Source organism: Setaria italica, chromosome VII (genome assembly GCF_000263155.2).
Source record: "Setaria italica strain Yugu1 chromosome VII, Setaria_italica_v2.0, whole genome shotgun sequence".
NCBI lineage: Eukaryota > Viridiplantae > Streptophyta > Magnoliopsida > Poales > Poaceae > Setaria > Setaria italica.
Window position 1 is genome coordinate 22,008,710 of NC_028456.1, and position 6,281 is coordinate 22,014,990.

At 48.0% G+C, this 6,281-nt stretch overlaps 1 pseudogene; it reads right to left on the reverse strand.

The window, feature by feature from the left end:
* Positions 1-4,509: 4,509 nt before the first annotated feature.
* LOC111257957 lies at positions 4,510-5,937 on the reverse strand (annotated as a pseudogene).
* Between the last annotated feature and the right edge of the window lie 344 nt (positions 5,938-6,281).

Genomic DNA, 6,281 nt, shown 5'->3' on the forward strand with positions numbered 1-6,281 from the left:
TGAATGCATAGTGACACGTCAGCGATCCGCACATCTGCAGCTCTCTGCCAACCAGCGTCAAGCACACTAATCGTGTGCTTTCTCAAACTAACTCTATCATTCTTCGTGTTTGGATACGAAGTACTAAACTTTAGGAGGATCATATCGGATGTTCGGACGCTAATTAGGAGGACTAAACATGAGCTAATTATAAAACTAACTGCAGAACCCCTATACTAATTCGCGAGACGAATCTATTAAGCCTAATTAATCCATGATTAGCATATGTTTATTGTAGCAGCACATTATCAAATCATGGACTAATTAGGTTTAATAGATTCATCTCGCGAATTAGACTTCATTTGTGCAATTAGTTTTATAATTAAATTATATTTAATACTCCTAATTAGTATTCCAACGTCCGGTGTGACATGTACTAAAATTTAGGAGGGTATTTTCAAACACCCCCTTAGTCAGTCGCATTGTTTCCTTCGCTGAACAAACATGTTTCCTTCGCTGAACAAACAACTGCCTAGTCAGATCCGGACTATTCGCCTACGGGCCGATTGCCCCAACGATTCTCTCTCACAATTCGCTAGCGGCTCGCGCCAAAGTTCATTCTGCACTTAAACCATATGTGTTGGGAATTGGATGAACCATCTATAACAACTCTATAAGTAATTGCAATTGGTTTAGAATGCTCAAAATTTAATGAAAATGGTTTGGGCTAGTTTTAGTCTGTTATAACCATCTAACTTGGGGCTCTCAACTTATTACACTACCAAAAATAAAATATATTCTATATTTCTGCACCGTTGTTGGTTCATTTATATTCTAGTTGTGTTACTAAGAATAACACTCAACTGATACAAAACCTCTGGTTTTCATCGGAGGTAAGGTACCGAGCAGCAACTAGCTAGTACTCGAGATCTTCGATTCTCACATGTAGATGGTCCATACCGTACTCATGCTTAGGCTGCAAAAACCATGCCTTATTGGCTCACGCGACAGTTCTCGCTCACGTGTGCATGTCTCATGGTACAGGATATTAACAAGTGACCGTACGAGCAGCTTCTTGGCCTGCTAAAAATAGCTCGTAAAGTCACGCTAAAAAGACGGACCTAGCAGTGCTTCTCTACGGCTAGACCTCTTGTCCTCGATCGTTCAATCCATCGATAATGTATCAAGTAATCAAGCAATTAGTAGTCCGTCTAGTTTTACGAGTTGTACTTGGTCAAGCTTTACTCCATGAATATCTTCAATCAGGGTATCAGAGTCTTAACATATATTCCATGGCAAAACGCAGTACATGCATGAATACCACATCAACCACACATAACACTTCGATAAACCTAAAAGAATCTGTAGCCTGGATACTCTGCTCTTTTTGAGAACTTTACATGAGAAGAGGATATGGACCCCTAAATACAAAGCAAATTGGAGCAAATAAGGAAAGGAACCTATTAATCTGCTGCTAAAATTGTCATAACGTCCTTGTCAGTGTATGAAAAGTTTGCTTGAGAACGTCCTGAGAAGGCTTTAATGATTCTTCCTTTCTCCATTATTTTATAAAACCACATGGTGGAAAAGAGTGCAAAAATCATCAAACTTACTTTAATATAAGTGGCTAATAATACAGACCATTCATGCCACTATACCCTCTTTCCTTTTCTCCTTATTCAGAAACAATATATATCTCTCACTGGTAGATCCTCAACAAAAATCTCGAAACGAATTGGACCCGGAACTAAAGAGGCTTTAATCCCGGGTCTAAATTTCGTAGTCCATGGAGACCTCCACGGGTGACTACAAAACGATAGCATCCCTTACTTAGTTAGATGTGTTGGGTAGGTGAGATGATAAGAAAGTTACACGTGAGGCAAGAGGTTGTGGGTTTGAATCCCACACACCCGCGCATGCACATATTTTTCGGGAATTTCTAATAATTTTTTTGAATAACCAGGACTAAAGGTTAGGACCTTTAATTCCGAACTTAGTTGGGAAAATTGAGCTCTTTGAGGTTTTCCAACCAAACTAAAGCCCATTTCTCTACTAGTGTCTCGAACAGAAAGAGAAGTATTCTTACTATACTTCTCTGCGTAAACTTGACTAAGTAGTTTAACTCTATTACTCACATTTTATCTCTCATACTCACATCTTATTGCCAGCTGATCGTAGCTCTCATTCACTTAGAGAGAAGAAGAGTGATACCGCCTTTGAACGCGGTAGGGTATTACAGATGGTCATTTGATTTATAATTTGCTCCACTGGATGGGAGTGAGCTTTCTTATTTGGGTGATGTGAAGCCCCATGGCGGCATCATGTTAGCTTGGTTCATGTGATTAGTACGAACCAATTGCAATATAATAGGTATTGTGTGATCAGCGCTACAATTTTTATATTTCACTAGTAGAAATGACCGTGTTGCTACGGATCCTTACTTGCTCTCACGTTATTATTCGCTTGTTCCTAATATGTTGGCTTCACTTCACAATATGTTGGTGCGTTATCCCAGTATAGTAGTGTCGTTGTCAAGATTAGCGGATCAAGACTCAGACTAGTAAATTTCTTTCATGCGCGTAAGGCTTCGGATGGTGGCGTGGGAGACACGGGATTTAGACTGGTATGAGGAGCTGCTCGTGTTGGTCACGCGGGGTCTGTAGTAGGGGTTACTGGAGGGCGAGAGAGGGAGCTGGTCCCAAGTCTCTTGGGTATGCACTGATGCTCTAATGGTGAGTGTGTATCTTCTCTTTTCTTGAGAGTCCCCTGTCTCAGGGCCCCTGGTTCTCCTTTTATAGCACGAGGAGGACACCAGGGTTACAGGTGAGACCGGGTGTGTGGAGAAGTAAAAAAGATAAGCTAAGCTAAGTAAAATACAAGGGGAAGGATCAAGTCCCAAGGCCGCCGCCTCCTGCTCCGGCCCTCAGATCCTGTCGGCGCATCCATCGGGGGAGGACGGCTGCCCTCGGATCCTGTCGACGATCTCCCCGGTGACCGTTGCCGCCGAACATGATGATGGTGTTCGGTCGTGGTGACTGTGCACGTCGGGGGGAGGTGGCTGATCCTGTTATCTCGCTGATGGCCCGTGGGACACGAACGTCGCATCCCTGCCGCTGGATGTGTGGGGCGCGATAACGGGTGGGGCTTCTTCCTGTGCCGGGTGGCGCAGGTCATGAGTGCCCTGTAGCGAATCAGGAGAGCCGCGGCCACTGTAGCTTGTGCTGCGTGGTCGTGCTTGGGTACTTCTGGTGCGTCACGTCGGGGGCGCGGACGCCTTTCTGCGCGCCAGAGCCGCGGCATATTTATGGCGAGATCGGCAGGGGGCCCACGAGATCCGCATTCTTATCTTCTAGTCTGCGCCCGAGGCGGATACTTGTCTTGTGGGCCCGAATGAGTCCGACCCCATACGCCCTGGGTCGGGCGAGGTGGAGTCTTGCGGCAAGGGGTTGGGCGCTCCCGACCCTGGGACCGCAGATCGGGCGAGGCGGAGTCTGCCATCAAGGGATCGGGGGTGTCCGACCCCGGGGCACTGGGTCGGGCAAGGCGAAGCGGGGCGCTCCCCTCCCATGTTGAGCCGACGGCAGTCTTCCTTACCGCAGATGGGCCTGGACCTTCATGATTGTTGTTTTAATGGGCATTAGGAGGTCGTTAATATTTCTCCCAACAAGTAGTAGAAGATATTTGTGGGTGGTTTGATGCCATCTGTTTATTACGTGGGACCCACACATGGAAATAAAAAATCACCACTTAACATCCGCTCTATCCATTTATTCGATTTCCCCTGTACTCATCATCATATAGCCAGTCGTTGCCTCTTCGTCCATCAATGCCACCCACATCTTGCCCCATCCTCGCCGTCGCCCAGGCGCTGCGCATCTTGCCGTCCTCGCCGTCGCCCAGGCAAGCGCTCGTCCTCCCTGTGCGTAGCCTCATTCCCACTTCGAGCACTAGGCCACAGCGCCTCTGGCCGCCATGAGCTGGAGTGCGTTCTCCTCTTCTTCTCGTTTCCATCCACCTCCCTTCTATAATCCACTCCAAATCATTCCAATCAAGTGCAAAATTGAGCCCCCAATTGCTTGATGTGGAGGCCTTAGTTCCGAATCTGAAGGGGATGGACGTTATTGAGAGGGGGGTGTGAGGTCCCGGCCTCCGCCCCTATTTGCGTTGCCTGCCGACTGCCGCTGCCCCCCTCCCTGGCGCCATGCCCTCGCTGGCACATCGCTCTACTTGGTTGACTGCAAGGAGGCACTCGGCTCCTTGTTTCCTTTCCCTTCCTCCTCTCCCCTTCACCCCTTAGGTCCAGGTGGCGGGTAGGGTGTGCAGCCCGAGTGAGCAGCTGCCCGCCAGGGCGAGCGGTGGTAGATTAACATCACTCTAGCTAGTCATTTTGTATGGGTGTGGAGGCGTGGTCAAAGCCCAAAAGCTAGTGTAAAACCGTTGGATGGCTGATGATTGACGACAGACTAGAGGGCAGCTGACCACTATTATCCGCTAAGCAACAAAAGTGAAAACAAGAGGGGAATGTGACGATCATGGCATGGACAACCAGAAGCTACCATCATCCATCATCATGATCTCGTTCAGCCTGTCCCAGATGTCCTGCTCCTTCGGCACGGCGCGCCGTGCTGCCCGGCCGCTGCCGCCGCAAGAGCCACGTGCACCGGCGAGGACGCGTTCGACCCGCAAGTCTCATGCAGGCTCTCGAGCAGCGGCTACGGCAGGTGGTGGTGGCAGTGGTACGTCGAGGTCAGCGCCCAGAAAGGTGCGGGCGCGGGGGCTGCGTCGTCAGGGAAGTTGAGCTTGGCGTGGTGGCCTCGGAACTCGATGGCGGCGATGTCGTAGGCGTGCAGCGTCCTTGGCAGTGTTGAAGGTGCTGAGCCACTTGTGCATGGCGCGGTGCGGGCCGCCCACTTGCCCCACGGCCACCGCTGCACGCCGCGGTACTTGCTCACCCTCCCCCTCCGCCGCCGCCGCAGCTTGCCCACGCCCCCGGCGACGGCGGCGCAGCTCGCGGACGCGGCCTAGTCCCCTCCGTCGTCGTTGTCACTACTCGACCCGGTCCCCCCATGGCGAGGAGCTCGCAGCCACCACCAGCGCGCCCGTCCGCGCCGCACGTGGTGCAGGCGCGCGCCGCGGGAGCTGCAACGGCCAATTGCAGTAAAGTTTGGGGATCTTTTTGCAAAATTATCAAGACATATTCCAAGGACTGTGAGTTGATAAAAAAAGTATCCACAACGGTTGGAAGCAACAACCACCGTACTTTAATATTAGGTATAGAATAGATATATGTACATCTTAATTTACTACCTGTTTAATTATTTAGACTGTGTCTATTATATTGTTGAAGATTGGCACTTCTGCTGTGAGAAGCTCAGCTACACACATGACCTCAATGTCTGCTCAGATGGATAGACAGATATATATCAGAAAGTCTGACCTCACCAAGACATGATAATTTAATTTAAACCATCCTGATTCACCACCTTGCACCTTGCTACATGTGTATATATGATTAAGTTTTATCTCCTTAATTGTCAAGTTTGAAGGAAATATCTGTTCCATTATTTTTTGAAAAATGTTCCATTTTCAATTGTTGACTAGTTGTACTCATGTCATGTAAACACAATCTGTACACTGATCAAATGGTAGACATATATAATTAGTTCGTCCCTGGTGCTCGTGGCCAGCTGTATATATTGGGCAGCCAGAAGTTCTATTTTTACGTAAGGTACAACGGCTAAGAATGATGAGTGTTTTTTTTATAGGTTGGAATGAAGCGTAGAAGTAATGTAGCTCCTTTTTTTTTTTGAAAAAAAGTTGCCGGGTGATCTACAGTAGTGATGCTGTAGGAAATTTTTAGAAGCTGACCATGTCGATGTATATATATCATCCCTGCTAATAGTTTTTTTTCTGTGCCATTATATGATGCAAGCGCGCGCACCACCATCATACCCGCATGCGCGCGCACACCCACACTCAGACATCCGCGAGTGCGCATTTCGTCACACTTATACTACAAATGATAAAGGTATTAGCAAAAAAACAAGGATTTGAGGAGGTTGTAACTTAGGACACACGTGTAGATGCCGAGGTGACGTTTAGGCACAGCATAAGATATGGTGCAGTTTGGCAATGCGCGTTTACTTTAACTTTTTTGTGCGCGCAACCAATTTCAGGCATCCCTCCCTTTCTTTCCAGAAGATTCCAAGTCCCATGGTTACCACCATTAGTTTAGCATTTCCATTAAATTAACCCATCCTGGCGACCCTAGCCAATGGGGAGGGAAATCTCTCCTCCTTTGA